This window comes from Natrix helvetica (genome assembly GCF_964273705.1).
Source record: "Natrix helvetica genome assembly, chromosome: 10".
Classification (NCBI taxonomy): Eukaryota; Metazoa; Chordata; class Lepidosauria; order Squamata; family Natricidae; genus Natrix; species Natrix helvetica.
The window spans coordinates 7647717-7665696 of NC_138561.1; the positions used below are offsets into that span (position 1 = coordinate 7647717).

General features: G+C 45.3%; 1 protein-coding gene across 1 annotated transcript in view; it reads right to left on the bottom strand.

Moving 5' to 3' along the window:
* The window catches only part of PLCG2 (phospholipase C gamma 2), a 94783-nt gene extending 88266 nt beyond the window's left edge, over window positions 1-6517 (bottom strand). Inside the window, exon 1 of the mRNA XM_081963329.1 lies at window positions 6340-6517. The gene's annotated coding sequence lies outside the window, so the exon portion shown is untranslated. The remainder of the gene's footprint in view (window positions 1-6339) is intronic.
* Window positions 6518-17980: the final 11463 nt, after the last annotated feature.

The window sequence follows — 17980 nt, forward strand, 5'->3', positions numbered from 1 at the left end:
CTAAACTGATTCTTTTGCGTTCCAACTTCTACCTCGTGTTTCTAACCCTTGGTAGAATCTATCCCATGTAGCATAGTATTCTGTATCTCCTTTATCTTTTATTTTTAGTGTTAAGTCTGTCCATTTCCGCACAGACTAGTATCTTCCTTATCGTCTCCTCTTCTGAAGGGGTTTTTTCATTCTTCCACAGCTGCACATACACAAGTCTTACTGCGGTCAAGATGTGTAATATTGGGGATATTTTCCCTTTATCATAACCATCTGATATAATGCTAATAAAAATAGTTCTATAAAAAATATAGGCTTAAACCCTATATGTTGTCTGGTCATTTTTTCCTACCACATATGAATTTGTATGCAAAATTTCCTTGTCTTTATACAGCTCCACCACATGTGGTAATATGTGCCATATATATCTGTTTACATTTCCAACACTTTCGGGACATATTACTAAACATTTTGGCCAATCTTGCCGGGGGCAGATGCCATCTATAGAACAACCATCTCTCTCAAGCAGATACCAACTCTTGAAATGATGGAATAAATGTGTTATGATAAAGAGAAATGAATGATCTCAGATGTATGATCTCGGCGTATTATATGCCAAAGTGCATTGAATGCTGTTTTATTTTCCCACCAAAGTTGTACCTATTTATCTGCTCACATTTGCATGCTTTTGAATGGCTAGGTGGGCAGGAGCTGGAACAAGTAACGGGAGTTCACTCTGCTGTGCTACGCTCGGGTCTCAAACCTGGGCTGACAAATTCAGCGTCTTTAACGACTGAGCCATCGTGCCCCTGTTCACTTACAAACTCTCTTACGCTGCGTTTCTCAACCTTGGCAACTTTAAGACATACGAACTTCAAGTTCCAAAATTCCCCAGCCAGCCATGTAACAAGCTCTACTTTAAAAACTACAGGTAGCTCTCGACTTAACAAGCATTTGTTTAGTGACGCTTGGAAGTTACAAGAGCATCATCGAAATTACAGGAACTTACAAATAGCGGCAGAGATGGAGGTTCAAAAATAACCCCATGATCATTTTTCACACAACCGTGGCTGCATCCCCTTGGTCATGTGATGAAAAGGCAGATGGCTTGGCCACTGACTCGTATTTATGACGGTTGCAGCATTCCCAGGTCATCCGATCCCCTTCTGCAACTTTCTGGCGAGCAAAGTAAATGGGGAAGTCAGGTTGAATTGACAACCTTACGAATAGAATAGAATAGCAGAGTTGGAAGGGGCCTTGGAGGTCTTCTAGTCCAACCCTCTGCTCAGGCAGGAAACCCTACACCACTTCAGACAAATGGTTATCCAACATTTTTTTTTAAACTTCTAGCTAACTTAGCAGCTGCGTTGATTCACCTAACAACCGTGGCAAGAAAGATCATAGAGTGGGGCGAAACTCACTTAACAACTGACTGACTTAACCAAAAAAAAAAGAACTTTGCGCTCTATTTTGCATTTGTTTATTTTGTTATATTTATGCAGCGTAGATTGCAGTTGGCAGCCCTTTGAGAGCTGCATGCAACGAAATTTCATTTTAATATATGCCTCTCAGTGTACATTGATAATAGAGTTATTATTCTATTTTATTCTATTGTGGTCGTTAAGTCGAGGATGACCCTGTACTATTTTTGGGGCACCTATCTGTTGACTGAGCAATAAACTCCAACTTTCCCTTCTAGAAGGAGATGGACCAATGGCGGGTTCTTCTCCCCGTCGCTACTGGTACGCTGAGCACGGGGCTGGGCGCCCTGGCCATGCATGTGCACTTCACTGCCCCTGCAGCACCCAGCTGCTTGTTGGAGGTCACACAGGCGCCGTACACAGGGCACGCATGCACGATTGGCCGGTTGTTTTAAAAACAGGTATGGAACGCGGGCGGGTGGGTGGGCCAAATGAGCCACCGTACCGGTACAGTGGCCACTGCTCCCAGCGGCCGGAATCCACCACTGGGATGAACCAAAGAAATAGCAGAAATAATGCGTTCATACTTCTGCTACAAAGCCAAAGGCTTTCAAAACGGCTCTCTCACCAGACAACTACTTTTCTTTATTTTTAACCCCAATTCACAGCTGGCCTTGCGTTGCTGCTAATCCTCCTCTCGCCCGCGGATCAAAGGAACACGCAGCAAGGAAGAGGAGTGGACAAGTAGTTTCCTTCCTTGTTTTTGCAAGGGCTGGGCCTCGGAGCAAGAAAATGCTCTTTGCCAGCGTGTCTCCAACCTCAGCCACTTTTAAGATGGGGGGACTCCAAGTCCCCGAATTCCCCGGCCAGCTTGGCTCTTGAGCAAACCACAGTAGTGGTTAATGACGGAGTCGTTAAATGAATCCCCTCACCCTTGGCTTTGCTTGTCGGAAGCTGGCTGGGAAGTATTCTGACCGAGGCTTCCCGAGAGCATGAAGCAAACTGCTTGTCCTGACAAAAACCCTTTTTATTAATTTCCTGTGAATTCTGCTCATTCACCTCCAGCAAAGTCTTTCAAGGGAGGATTTGAAGTCACAGACCTTATCTGGCTTGGAGAGCTGCTAGGTTGTTATCTGCAAAACTTGGCAAGGAGCCTCTGAGTCACAAGCATACAGGTAGTCCTCGACTTACGACCACAGTTGAGCCCAACATCCCTGTTCTTAAGTGAGGCATTTGTTAAGCGAGTTTTGCCCCGTTCTACGACTTTTTTTGCCACCGTTGTTAAGTGAATCACTGCCGTTGATAAGTTAGTAAGCCGGTCGCTAAGTGAATCTGCCTTCCCCATTGATTTTGCTTGTCAGAAGGTCGCCAAAGGGGATCACATGACCCAGCTACGACCGTCATAACTATGAGCCAGTTGCCAAGCACCTGAATTTTGATCACCTGACCTATGGGGATCTTGCAAAGGCCGTAAGTGTGAAAAACTGTCCTAAGTCACTTTTTTTTTAGTACCGTTGTAACTTTGAACGGTCACTAAATGGACTGCTGTAAGTCGAGGCCTACCTGTAGCCTATCTCTGAATTTGTAAATAGAATGAATAGTTTCATGTTAGACACACAGACTTTAATAACATCTCTATAATCCTCAAATGCAGCTCATCTGCCTGGAATCCACACTGTATATTGGACGTTAGTAAAATTGAGCAGGTCCAGAGGTATTTCACGAGAAGAGTCCTCCATTCCTCTGCTCGCAATAGAATCCCTTGCGCCACCAGGCTTCAAATTTTGGGCTTAGAGAACTTAGAACTACGCCGCCTTCAGTCTGACCTAAGCACAGTTCACAAAATTGTCTGCTAAAAAACCTCCTACCTGTCAACGACTACTTCAGCTTCCACCACAATAATGCACAGGAAAACAATCCATACAAACTCAAAGTAAACCGCTCCAAACTCGATTGCAGAAGATACGACTTCAGCCACAGAGGGGTCGACGCCTGGCATGCTCTACCTGACTCCGTTGTTAGTTCCTCAAACCCCTGTCTACCGTGGACCTCGCCTGATTCCTAAGAGGTCCGTAAATAAGCTCGCCAGAATGCCTACCGTCCCTGTCTTATTGTCCACATTGATTTGTACTCGTCACATGTTTATGCTTGTACTTATTTGTAATCACTTATTTATACTCTTTTCAGGCGTCCATGCCCATGTTTATACTTGTACCTGTTACCTTGCACATGTTTGACAAACTAAATAAATTAAATAAAGCAAATAATAAATAAATAGGCAAACGACTATCATCCAGTCCAAAAGGGAAGGCCCCAAGCAATCTCCCCAGCAGCAATCAGCACCCAGATCAGCATAGATTAATTCCAAGGTTAATATCAGACCAACAATCAAGCAAACAAGGCCGTAATCAAGAAACTGCCAAAGAGCCAGCAGTAAACAGCCCAAACACAGAATCTCTAAGACCATCCACATCAACATTGGCAGGGCAAACCACCAGACCATAAACGGACAGCAAACAGCACTCCTTAGTAGCATTGATGATGTTACCTAGTCAGGTCATTAAACGTCTGCAAGAAAACAAGCCAGCTCAATGAGCACCAAGGACCCCACAATTCTCCTCCTCCCCTCCCTTCTAAAGCACTGATGCTGTAATCTAGTTTAGGTGATGAAACGTCTGCAAGAAAACAAGCCAGCTCAATGAGCACCAAGGACCCCACAATTCTCCTCCTCCCCTCCCTTCTAAAGCACTGATGCTGTAACCTAGTTTAGGTGATGAAACGTCTGCAAGAAAACAAGGCCAGCTCAATGAGCACCAAGGACCCCACAATTCTCCTCCTCCCCTCCCTTCTAAAGCACTGATGCTGTAACCTAGTTTAGGTGATGAAACGTCTGCAAGAAAACAAGCCAGCTCAATGAGCACCAAGGACCCCACAATTCTCCTCCTCCCCTCCCTTCTAAAGCACTGATGCTGTAACCTAGTTTAGGTGATGAAACGTCTGCAAGAAAACAAGGCCAGCTCAATGAGCACCAAGGACCCCACAATTCTCCTCCTCCCCTCCCTTCTAAAGCACTGATGCTGTAACCTAGTTTAGGTGATGAAACGTCTGCAAGAAAACAAGGCCAGCTCAATGAGCACCAAGGACCCCACAATTCTCCTCCTCCCCTCCCTTCTAAAGCACTGATGCTGTAACCTAGTTTAGGTGATGAAACGTCTGCAAGAAAACAAGCCAGCTCAGAGAGCACCAAGGACCCTGCGGTTTCGTATTTGCTGGTTGAGAATGTAATTGTGATGGGCTTTTTAAACATTTTGGGGTACAAGCAAAAAATAAATAAATAAATAAACTCAAGACGGTTGCTACATGAATGGCTGTACGTCCAATGACTCCCTGCAATTAGGCAAGCAGAACAGGTGGGGCCCAGAAGGCAAAGGTGCCAAAGGAAGGACATTGTGTGTGTGTGTGTGAGTGCTTGTTTGTTTGTTTGTTTGCTTTTCACTGAGAATACCGGGTGGAATATCCCTGCAGGACCCAGCCAGGCCCAACAAAGCAGCTGCAAAAAACCGTCAGCAACTGTCAGCAGCGAAGAGAAAATGAAGAAATGGACTAACCACAACTGGACGAAGTGTGAAGCTGAGCCCCAGCAAACCACACACAGACAGACACACACAGAGACAAACACAACACGCAGTGCAACATTGCTTCCAGGGCTTAATTGCTCAAGGGCTTTCAGGGTTTTGTTTTTTTTAAAAGAGCAGAGTCTCGGTTTCATTCATCCTGGCTATATCTGTACCCTGGTTATTGAAACCATAGTTTCTTTTCAACTGCCCTGGGATGGGCACAACACAGGGAAAGCCAAGGCTGACTTTAATTGTGAGTAGATTTTGCAAAAGAAGGGGGGGAGGTTGGTTGATTGGTTGGTTGCACCACTGTGAATAGAATAGAAGAGTTGGAAGGGACCTTGGAGGCCTTCTAGTCCAACCCCCTGCCCAGGCAGGAAACCCTATACCGTTTCAGACAAATGGCTATCCAACATCTTCTTAAAGACTTCCAGTGTTGGGGCTTTCACAGCTTCTGGAGGCAACTTCTGTTCCACTGATTAATTGTTCTAACTGTCAGGAAGTTTCTCCTCAGTTCTAAGTTGCTTCTCTCCTTGATTAGTTTGCACCCATTGCTTCTTGTCCTGCCCTCAGGTGCTTTGGAGAATAGTTTGACTCCCTCTTCTTTGTGGCAACCCCTGAGATATTGGAACACTGCTATCATGTCTCCCCTAGTCCTTCTTTCTCTTAAGCTAGACATACCTAGTTCCTGCAACCGTTCTTCATGTGTTTTAGCCTCCAGTCCCCTAATAATCTTGGTTGCTCTTCTCTGCACTCTTTCTAGAGTCTCCACGTGCAACAATCCCACATTTGGGTCGAGAGGCTTCCGAACCAAACGGAGCCAAAGTTCTTGCCACCCACAACTCCAGGTTGGCTTCACACGACGCACCTCGCCCAACAAACCCAAGCCTCCCTTCCCCAGCCCGCTCCCACGACCGTCGGCTGCCAAACCCCGGAAATGAGTGCATTTTCTCTGCAGAAACAATGCCGGTGAGGGTCGTGGGAACCCCAAAAGCGCAACGGCCGCCCAGAAAGGACCCCCGTGTGTCCCCCACCTCTTCCTTCTGAAATGGGCCGAGGGGGCTTCTTCTCCCCGGGCACCGCAGGGGCGGCTTTCCTGCACACCGGGCGGGCTGCCCTTCCGCCAAAGAAAAGAGGTTCGCCCGGGGTCTCTTGGACTCCCAATATAGGCGGGGAGACCCCTCCCCAAAGTAAGACTCCCGGGTCAGAGGGGGCGGCGAAGAAGGGGAAGATCTAGAAAGCGACTCCAGCGGCTCTTTCTTCCCTGCGCCCTACCCCGGCGGGGGTCTCGGCGGGTCGGGACCCCTCCTCACCTGCGCTCCTGCCCGGGGCGGCGGTTCCTGCAGACGTAGCGCGCTGGGATGCGCGGCGGGGCGGCGGACTGGCCTCCCCGCTCCTCCCCGGAGGCACCGGCTCTCCACCCGCTGGGTCGGGTCGCTGCTCCTCGCCGCCGCCGGGCTCCACTTCTGCTTCTCCGGCAGCGGCGGCTGCGGAGGTTGGCCCGGCGGGGCGGAGGGAGGGAGGGAGGGCCACGTGACGCGCCGCGGAGGGGGCAGGAACGGGCGCCCGCGCGGGCAGGGGGTTTGCAGGCGGTCGCTCGCTGGTCCCAGGACAGCAAATCCCTTTGGGGATTAAAGCAGGAGAAAAGTGAGGGAGGGAGAAAAGGAAGGAGAGGGAAGAAGAAGTAATGGGGGGAGGGAAAGAAAGAAAGAAAAAAGAAAAGAAGGGAGGGAAAGGAAAAGAAAGTGTGTGAGAGAGAGAGTCAGTCTGGGAGTGTTACTTGGAACCATGTCAGAAAGGAGGGAGGGAAAGAAAAAGAAAGAAAAGAAAGAAAGAAAAGGAAGGAAGGAAGGAAAGGAAGAAGGAAGAGGTGAGCAGGAGAGGCAGTGTGGGCAGGGCGTTGGACTCCAGGGCCCATGCGCCCCAAGCCAGTGTGAGGATGCTAGAGAGTTGTATCACAAACTCCTGGGGTCATTGTAAGAGGAAGAAGGGCAGCGCTGGACAAGGGCCCTGCAGCCCCCCGGGTGAGGCAGGCGGCAAATAAATTTTAAGAAATAAGTATATATATAAAATCTCTGCCCCCGTTTATTTCTTTGGTGCAGGCTGGTCCTAGGACAGCAAATCACTTTGGGGTTAAAGCAGGAGAAAAGAGAGGGAGGGAGAAAAGGAAGAAGGGAAGGAAGGAGAGAGAGAGAGAGAGAAGAAAGGGAGGGAGGAAAAGAAAGGAAAAAAGAAAGGAAGGAAAGAAAGAAAGAAAGAAAGAAAGAAAGAAAGAAAGAAAGAAAGAAAGAAAGAGAAAGAATGAATGAATCAGGCTTGGAGTGTTACTTGGAATCTTGACAGAAAGGAGGGAGGGAAAGAAAAAGAAAGAAAGAAAAAAGGGAGGGAGGTAGGGAGTGAAAAAAAAGGAACAAAGAAGAGACACTCTCTTCCTTTCTCATCCCAACGAAATGAAGCTGATCAGGTTTCTCGGGAACGGCCTGGCCCATTGCCAAAACACGCAATAGATTCTTAGGCTGCAAGATCAGCCTGCAAAATCTGGGTGAAAAGCAACGTCGCCTTAAAAACGCACCCAGGCAGAAGCAGCTGATTTTTCAGGAACAAGCTCAGACACAGGGAACCTTTAAAAAAAAAAAAACCAGGATAAGCTCAACTCTCAAAATTCAAGCTGCATTTATTTGGACTGGCATGGATGCCATGCCTACACAATCACCTGTCTTAATACAAATGTACTTATTTCCCCGAGCGTGCCTTACTCAGCTGCCCCTCCACCGAAGTCACCTAAATTGCACTTTAAAGGAAACCGTTGCTGATCACATTGTTAACAATCATAAACTTTATAGATTCATATAAGCCCTTTTGCATGCCAGAAATACTGAGTGTGTACCCTTCTTGTGGATAGGATCCCAAGCCCCTGGGAGCTGCAGCTGATCTGGGAAGAACTGAGATTAGGGACTCATTAAACGATAAAACAATGAGACAACTCCTGTTCCTGTAACCCAGGGGTGTCCAAACTTGGGAACTTTAAGACTTGTGGACTTCAACTCCCAGAATTCCCCAGCCAGCGGCTGGGGAATTCTGGGAGTTGAAGTCCACAAGTCTTAAAGTTCCCAAGTTTGGACACCCCTGCTGTAACCAATGGTGGAGCCGGTCTGTATTTCATCAAATTTGAATTAAAGGCAGAAGGCAAGAAGAATTCCGACTTAGACTACTTAGGCAAGTTAAAAGGTGTTCTTGCAAACCCTGGAACAGGTTGTGCAAGTTATTTAAAAGTATTTCGAAGCCCAGGGAATGCAAGACGTGTCCATTCCTTTTGGAAACCCATAAAACCTGGGCCAATTATTATTTTTTTCAAACAGGAATCCCCGCTGGTGTATTTGTGAGCAGATCAGATCAACCAACCAACGAATTTGCTCACCATCTTTTGCCCTCCAAAGAAATTTCCCTGGGAGAACCAGAAAGCAGTAAACTTTCTGGATGGATAATTCACGACAGTTAGTCCTCGACTTACCACTAGTTGCTTAGCGACCATTTGAAGTTATGACCAACCCGACACACTTATGACCCAGATCTGAATTCCCGACATTTGCTCCGAGCGAGCCCCCGAATGCATGTGAGGTTTGGATGCTTAGAAATGCTCTGAAAAGAAACAATTACTTCAGATTCAGATACCCGAGGAGACAAGTCTCTGATCTTAGGATGCTGTTGTTATTGTTGTTGTTAGTTGTGAAGTCGTGTCCGAACCATCGCAACTCCTCCTCCAGGCCTTCCTGTCCTCTGTCACTCTCTGGAGTCCATTTAAGCTCATTCCTATTGCTTCCGTGACTCCATCCAGCCACATCCTTCTCTGCCATCCCCTTCTTCTTTTGCTCTCCATCCTTCCCAGCATGAGGCTCTTCTCCAGGGAGTCCTTCTCATTAGTTGGCCAAAGTATTTGAGTTTCCTCTTCAGGATCTGGCCTTCTAAAGAGCAATCAGGGTTGACCTCCTCTAGGACTGACCGGTTGGATGGCCTTGCAGTCCAAGGGACTCACAGGAGTCTTCTCCAGCACCAGAGTTCAAAAGCCTCCATTCTTTGGCGCTCAGCCTTCCTTATGGTCCAACCTTCACAGCCATCCATTGCAACTGGGAAAACCATAGCCTTGACTATACACACTTTTGTTGTCAGGGTGATGTCTCTGCTTTTTAGTATCTTAGGACAGGGGACTCTTATCCTGGTTAGCGAAATAACTTGATTTTGGAATGAGAAGGAAAGCCAATCCTCCATAAACCCTTCCTTTGGATGACTAGTATCGGGGAAATTAGGTCAGGATTTAATTAATTTGTGTGCCACACCTTGATTACGCCACACAGCCCAGACGAAGAAGCTAGGAAATGCTGGCAGTTGTGTATTAACAGCATCGTTTATTTTTCCCTTTCCTCTGGAGAAGATAGGCATTGTCCTTGTGCTTAGAGCTCAGAGCATTGTTAGAGACACCCCCCCCACACACACACACTGTTTCTGTTTTGCTCCCCTCTGGCAGGAAGTTTCGAAGTATTTCTAGCAGGCAGGACTACCATATTCTGCAGCAGCTTTGTTCCCGAGGCCATCAGTCTGTTAAACTCGCAAGTGTGCCAAGTTCAAATGCCCCAAATTGCCAGTCAGTGTGATCATTGTTGAAATTATGGGAGTCACATTTGACACAAGGTGTGCCATTCCTGTTAAAAAGGGGTGGAGCTTTGACTGCCCTGGTGTTGCCCACTGTTTGACAACATTCATAGCAATAGTACTTAGACTTATATGCCGCTTTATCTTGCTTTACAGCCCTCTCTAAGCGGTTTACAGAGTCAGCCTATCACTCCCAACAATCTGGGTCCTCATTTGACCCACCTCGGAAGGATGGAAGGATCCTTGGGCCTGGTGAGATTTGAACTGCCAAATTGCAGGCAGTCAGCAGAATTAGCCTGCAGTACTGCACTCTAACCACTGCCCCACTGTGGCTCATCCCACTTACACAGCCACGATGCCACTCAACCGTAACCTTTTTTTTCCTCTCTTCATCTTGTCTGATTCTTGAAAAGTGCCTGGATAAATCCCTTCAATTTTCTTGGCCAGATATTTCAGAAGTGGTTGAGGAAAGACTGATCAGCCAAATTCACCCAGTCCTAAGGTGGGACTAGAACTCCCGGTCTCCCAGTTTCTAGCCTAATGCTCCCGATGCTATTTTAGGTAGTGGCATTTAACCGATCCTGGCTGATTTCAGAAGTCAAACAAAGTCAGCCAGGCTTATTCCGTGGACACAAGAAGACGTTGGCTAGAGAGATGGTACTTCTTAAAAGTTTTTAGATGCAACGGGTGGCAAACCACTTCCCTAACGTTACCAAGCACAGATGTACTAAACAGAAGTTATGGTTAGGTTTTTTTTTGGGCAAGCACAATTAGTTGGCTGGACCAACTCAAAACCAAATAGATTTAATGAAACGGTTTATTTGCCCCATTAATTTTAACAGCTGGCAGTAAAAAAAAAAAGTAAGCATATGCCAGAAAATAGCCCAGGAAAACAAAGGCATAAATAACAATGTTCTGCTTGTTCCAACATCAAGAACTTTCGCTCAAAATCAATCCTACCAAGAAAGAGAAAAATACAGCTCTTTACATGGAATGGGTCTACCTTATGATAGCAACCCTAGATTTTAAATGAGTGAAAAAACAGGAGTGTGTTTGTTTGTTTAATTGCTAGAACAGTGCAGGTATTCAAATCAATCCCGGAAAACAAAGAAAAAATGTTAGTGTAGTTTGCACACTTCCTCTCCGTGGCAAATAACGGTTAATCAACCTGTAATAAGTCAAGGACTACCTTTAGATTTAGTTTAAAACGTCACCGTTTTCCACTTTCCTCCCATTGACGATACAAATGCAATAACGATTTTTCCAATAACAAGCTTGGGAGCTTGAAGTCTTTGGTTGCGTAGCCCAGATAAATTTTTAACCATTCAAATCGGTTTAATCATCAACTCTCGTCAACCGAATTTTTCAGCCAAAGACTTCCCAGAACCGTGGGTCGATTGAGGCAGTAGCTGCTTCGAATCTGCATAGATTTGCTTAACTGTTTCTTAATCCAGACAAAGACGTACTATAAACATTTCTATAATGCAAAAACCTGCCAATCATTTACTCATTCGTTGACTTTGCTAGCGTGAATTTCCTTCTTGCTGAAAAAGCCCAGATTGGTCAAAATGCAAGTATTCAAGTTAGGTAGCATGTCATGTTACTTTTGTATTTCTCTTTATTAAATTTATATGCTGCCTAACTTACTATCCAAAGCAACACTGGGAGGATTACACAGGATATACTCAAGGATTTACATTAGCGTACTATATATAGGTAGTCCTCAACTTACAACCGCAATTGAGCCAAAACTTTCTGTTGCTAAGTGAGAGAGTTGTTAAGGGAGTTTTGCTCTATTTTATAATCTTTCTTGCCACTGTTTTTTTTATATAGTTTGTTTTTCATTTTCACAACAAATAACCACATGTATACTATTACATAACCAACATCATATTATATTGTTAAATGTTTACATCAATTCGTCTTGCCATCAACTCCCAAAAACAATTATTGGCTCTTCTGCTCTCCATACACCATATTTGTACCCTATCCATCACTTTCTTCTCCCACTCTCCTCCTCCTCCTCCCTACCTCCTTTCTTCCCTCTGTCGTCCTTCTCTTCTCTACTTCCCCCTTCTCTCTCCCCTTTCCACTCCTTCTTTCTCTCGTCCTCTTCCCTCCCCACCCTCTGTCCTATCCCTCTCTTCTTCCCTTACCTCTCTCCTCTATTTCACACTCTTCCTCTCATTTCCTTGGTATATTTCAGCCTCTGAGCAAGCTCCATTTTATGTGGATGGTATTTATAATTCCTTTTCAATATACATATTTAATTGTAACATATATCTTCCTCCTTTTTTTAAAAGAAAAAAAGTATACATATATAATAATTGTATTTTTAAACACACCCCACCCCCGCCTTTCTTGCCCGTTAAGGGAATCGCTGCAGTTGTTAAATTAGTAGCACACGCTGGTTAAGTACTGTATTTTTTGGAGTTTAAGACACCTTTTTCCCTCAAAAAAAGAGGGTGAAAATTTGGGTGCGTCTTATACACTGAATACCAAATTTTTGGCCTTCGGAAACCCCACCCCCTTTGCCAAAATGGCTGTGCAGAGCCTTTAGGAGGCTTCCAGAGTGCTCCTGAGGGCTGGGGAGGACAAAAATAAGTGAAAAATGACCCATTTTTGCTCATTCCTCCCCATGCCCAGGAGCACTCTACAAGCCTCCTAAAGGATATGCATGCCCTTTATTGGACAAAAAACGGGCCCGTTTTCACGAAAAACAGGCCATTTTGGGGAGGTCTGTAGAGTGCAAAAACTTTTTTTTTAATTTGCCTCTTCAAAATCTTGATGCATCTTATACTCCGGTGCGTCTTATACTCCGAAAAATACGGTAGACCAGCCTCCTCCATTAACTTTGTTTGCCAGAAGCTCGCCAAAGGGGATCTCATGACCCCAGGACACTGGAATCGGCATAAATAGGAACCAGTTGCCAAGCATCTGAATATTGATTCCAGAAATCCAAACAAATTCGAATCCAAACTTGACTACGGCATTGGGAAATTCTTGGAGATTCAGTCACGAGACTTCTGGAAAATGCCACGTTAAGAAAGGTTCTCCCAGATAACTGACTCAAGGTATTTCTCACTGCCATTGGAATGTGGTTGGGTTAATACTCTTGATATGGGTTTGATTGCCATTTAATTACTGGCACATTCAGTTCCTTCTTTCTCCTCCCAAAACTTAGGTCAACCTCTGAGCTAATCCTTTTAGGGACTTAAAAAGCTGGAAATGAATCCATGTGGGATATTGGACACTCTCAACTGGATTGTTATGGTCCACCAATGGCCTGCAGAGAATCGGACAGTGAGGAGATTGGGGAGGAATATGGGCCAGCTCTGGAGTCTGGGGAAGGCTCGAATGAGGGCCCTGCGTCAGAGGCAGAGAGGGGGCTAGGGCCATGTGGGAGTTATGTGCTGCCTCTGGAGTCTGACATCAGCGAGGCAGAGGAACAGGGGGAGCCTGTTCCCAGTGCATGCATGCACAGAGCTGCCAGAAGGCAAGAACAGATAAGACAAACGGGGCGACTCGGGAGTAAGACTTGGAGATGATTGGCCCCTCCCATAAGACATAAAAGAGGAGCAAACGGACGTGAGCCTTTGCAGGAAGCAATTTTGTTCGTTGTGGTCGGTTTAAACTCTGAAACTCCGTTTGACTCTGTGCTCCGTTTGGCCTTGCAAAACTAATTGGCAATTAGGTCTCTGGCAGCGTTTCAAGGGAGATAAAGGTGGGCGCTTAACAGCCTTACCCTGAAAGACTGTGGCAAACTTCTGTTGGACTCTTCACAGACTGTTTGTGAATCATTACGGGCTGTGAATGAACATAATTCACAGCCGTTTAAATTTAAAAAGTGTTTTTGGGACTAAGTGTGTGATTTTTACTGTCTCAGGAAGCCTAGGTCAGAACATGGATTAGGTTGTACATGAATCCTATAGATCACCCCTCTACCAGACCACCTGTGCCTTCGTATTACTATGATGTAAAAGTAACTGGTAAGAGTTACCACTAGGCAAAACTTGCCGTGTTGATTTTGCTGATGAGAAGGAAAATTGAGTTATTCTTCCCCATTCAAGCTCTCATGTATTTGCTTAAAGGAAATAAGCTGAGATAGCCTGAACAGTGATGAAGAGTTAACACTCCCTCTCCTGCCCACACAGCCTTTGTTGTCATTTTGAATACCAAATGTTCATAAGAAGCAACGTCCTTCACTGATGAGATTTGCTTAAGCAGCCAGCTCTTCTTTTGAATAGCAAATTATGTTTGCGATCGGGTCTCGTATTAAAAGAAGGGAAGAAGGGAAAATGCATCGATATGTAAAAAAATGCTTGAATGGTTTTACTCTGTCTTCTTTCATTTTGAGAAGTGGGTCAGAGAAGCATGTTTGGTTTAGTGGTTAAGATCCTGGGCTAAAAACCAGGAGACTGTGAGTTCTAGTCCCTCTTTATGCATACAAGTTGGGTGGATGATTTGGGGCCAGTCGCCAGGAGACTGGGAGTTCTAGTCCCTCCTTAGGCATGAAAGCCGCCTGATCTTGAGCTCTAGTGAATGGACAAGTCAGGTCCATTTTAAAGTGACATGGTCAGATTGGGAACAGAAAAGGCTTAAGCAAACCATTAGATGGCAGCAGCAGGATGCAGGATTATTTTTTTGCTGCCATCTAGTGGATCATTTGGATATTATATTTCCAATCCAAATTTGGTAGCACAGGAAGGAAGGAAGGAGGGAAGGAAGGAAGGAAGGAAGGAGGTGGGAGAAGAAAGAAAATAAATATACAGAGAAGGAAACAAAAGGAGGAAAGGAAGTGAAGTGAAGGGATGGGATGGGAAGGGAAGGAGAAAATAGGTATACAGGTCACCCACACCCACACACTATCCCTAGTTGATAAGGAGAAAAATAAACTTAGAAAAATAATTAAAATCGATCAATTTCCACCCCTTTTAATTCATTCCCACCCACACCGTCAATCATGGCAAAGATTATATACAGTTGTCTTTCCATAATCTTAAAAGCATACAATGCCATTTTTTTAAAAAATGGGGAACACTGCTTCATTAGCTTCATCAGAATATTACACCTTTTCCTAACAAAACACCAGTAAAGTTCTTCACATTTATTTTCGATCAAAATTCACAAGGAAAGGAATCAGAGGGAGAAGGATCTGTGCACAGAAGTGAAATGAAATAAAATCAACCTTTCACATCCGAACAGAATACTTTCTCTTTCCCCTTTATCATCTCATATTTTTTTAAAAAAATGATTTGATTGTCAATGTATTCTTTTGCTATCATTTCCCCTCCAGCAGACTCCGAGATGTACGGTACTTTTTACTGTCTTCTGAGCAACCAGGGAGTTTTAAAAAATGAAAAATCCCAGGGCAATCCCCAATCTGCTTGAAATGTCATATTATCAACTTCCATCGAAACTTTGTCGTTGGCTGCCATCTCTTGGAATAAACCCAGAATGCATGTTTGTTCCTTTGTCCAAAACTGCAAAAACTGAAAAGCACAGCTGAGCAAATGGACACCTTTGAACTTCTTCTGCAAAATATTTTCAGGAAGCAGGAATTCTCTACAAATAGAAATATATATCAACAAAGAGGATTAGGGGACTGGAGGCTAAAACATATGAAGAATGGTTGCAGGAACTGGGTATGTCTAGTTTAATGAAAAGAAGGACTAGGGGAGACATGATAGCAGTCTTCCAATATCTCAGGGGTTGCCACAAAGAAGAGGGAGTCAAACTATTCTCCAAGGCACCTGAGGGCAGAGCAAGAAGCAATGGGTGGAAACTAATCAAGGAGAGAAGCAACTTAGAAGTGAGGAGAAATTTCCTGACAGTTAAAACAATTAATCAGTGGAACAACTTGCCTCCAGAAGTTGTGAATGCTCCAACACTGGATGTTTTTAAGAAGATGTTGGACAACAATTTATCTGAAATGGTATAGGGTTTCCTGCCTGAGCAGAGGGTTGGACTAGAAGACCTCCAAGGTCCCTTCTAACTCTATTATTCCATTCTATATTATTTCCCACACAAGAACATAAAGTAGAGATGGTTTAATTGATTGCTTTATTCAAAGAAAATAACATATCTTAATAGAACAATGGAAGATCTTGGGGTTCTAGTCCAACAACCTGCTCAAGCTCTGGGATCTTCTTAAAGGCCTCCAGTGATGGAGCATTCCTCATACCACAAACTCCATTTAACAGACCACTTTACAGAATAAGAGACGTGGAAGGGATCTTGGAGGTCTTCTAGTCCAACCCCCTGCTCAAGCAGGAAACCCTATACCACTTCAGACAAATGGTTGTCCGTCTCTTTTTAAAAGCCTCCAGTGAAGGAGCACCCACAACTCTCTCTCAACCCTTGGAAGGAGGCAATAAAGAAGACGACTCTTAAGAAACTCCATGCGTTGTTCCTACTTCTTGGGGCCTGACAGTTGTGTGGGAATTGGAGCCCAGCAAGCCTCTACGATGAGTAAAGGACACCTGCAATAATACAATTCAGCAAAAGCTCACATTTTGTAGGAGAACAGGAAGGGATTTGGGGTGGAGTTAAGCAAGCCATCAGCCTAGCATCGTTATGTTTCCACAAACGGTTTTAAGTCAAATCCCTCTGGAATTCCATTGACCTTATTCTGGTGCCAATTTAGTATTGAACTTTAGCTGACTAGATTCTTGTGTATAAGCTCGAGTAATAAATCTGCGACTTAATGAACTGCAACTTAAGTGTACGGTCCCGATTCTTTGAGCCTGACCCATCCTTTGAGAAGATTCAGAAGAGAGTCTCGCTGGAAGGTTCCTATTCTGACCTAGCTTCTGAAACGCGACAAATCCTAAGATGTGAACTCAAAAGATTCCTTTATTAGCAGTGCCGGCAGCCCTGGCAAAAAGTTTCTCTTGCAGGCTAAGATGCCTGCCACATCTATTCATCTCTGCCACCTGCCTTTTATCCCCAGAGCTAAGGTGGGGATTCTCTAGCAGTGGTGACTCTTCCATCCCAAGGACCGGCCCATAGATTTCCACTGCTCTCCTCTCCTCTTCTCTGCCTTCTGCACATCTACACATCAGGCACCGGACCCAGCTGTTCCTCCTCTTCCTCATCAGCCACATCGAGACCTGGGGGCTGTTGACTCTCCATCTTGAGGGCTGATGGATGTCCCAGACTCTGCCTCTGTCTCTGTCTCTCTTCCAGCTCCATTCCTTTTTCCCCTTCGGAGCTCCTAGGTCGCCCTGATGCTGACCCTGACTCCTCTGATTCGGCTGCTGGAGGGGCTGGCAGCCAACAAACCACAACAGGTCCTTGCTCAAACACTGAAAGCCCTCTTTGGTGCCTGGAGATGATGCTTGTCTTGTCCTTCGCAACCATCCCCTTGGCGGCTGAGCATCTCGGTGAAGCAGTCACTACGGCAACGCTGCCTTTGCAGAAGTACAGTGGTGGTAACTGCAGGTGGGGCTCTTGCCTCCCACCTTACATGCACATTTGCTGGATTAAAAAACCAGAGGATATTAAGCAAAGCAGCGCATGGTTGGAACAGCTTGGCTGAGTGCTGCTTTGCAGGTACCTGGGTTCACAGAATGAGGAAATACAAATGGAAGGCAAACCATTTAAGGACAGGCGTATCTGCCATTCTCCATCTCAGTTGGTTATTATTATTTTTTGTATCATTAGAATTGGGTGCCTATGGCCAACGTCTAGCTTAAGATATCTTCTGCACCGTTTGACTGGAGGCATTTGCTCCCAAAGGCTCCCAAAACAACTTAATTCTGGAAAGATAGCAATAGTCCTTAGACTTATATACCGCTTCATAGTGCTTTTACAGCCCTCTCTAAGTGGTTGACAGAGTCAGCCTATTGACCCCAACAATCGGGGTCCTCATTTTACTGACCTTGGAAGGATGGAAGGCTAAGTCAACCTTGAGCCTGTCAGAATCGAACTGATGGCAGTGGGCAAAGTCATCCTGCAATCCTGCATTCTAACCACTGTGCCATGAGGAAGGAGAATGAGAAAAGGAAAAGGAAGGAAGGAAGGGAGAGAAGGAGGGAGAGAGGGAGGGAAGGAAGGGCAATAGCACTTATATACCACTTCATAGTGCTTTTACAGCCCTCTCTAAGTGGTTTACAGAGTCAGCCTATTGACCCCAGCAATCAGGGTCCTCATTTTACTGACCTTGGAAGGATGGAAGGCTAAGTCAACCTTGAGCCTGTCAGAATTGAACTGATGGCAGTGGGCAAAGTCATCCTGCAATCCTGCATTCTAACCACTGTGCCATGAGGAAGGAGAATGAGAAAAGGAATAAGGAAGGAAGGAAGG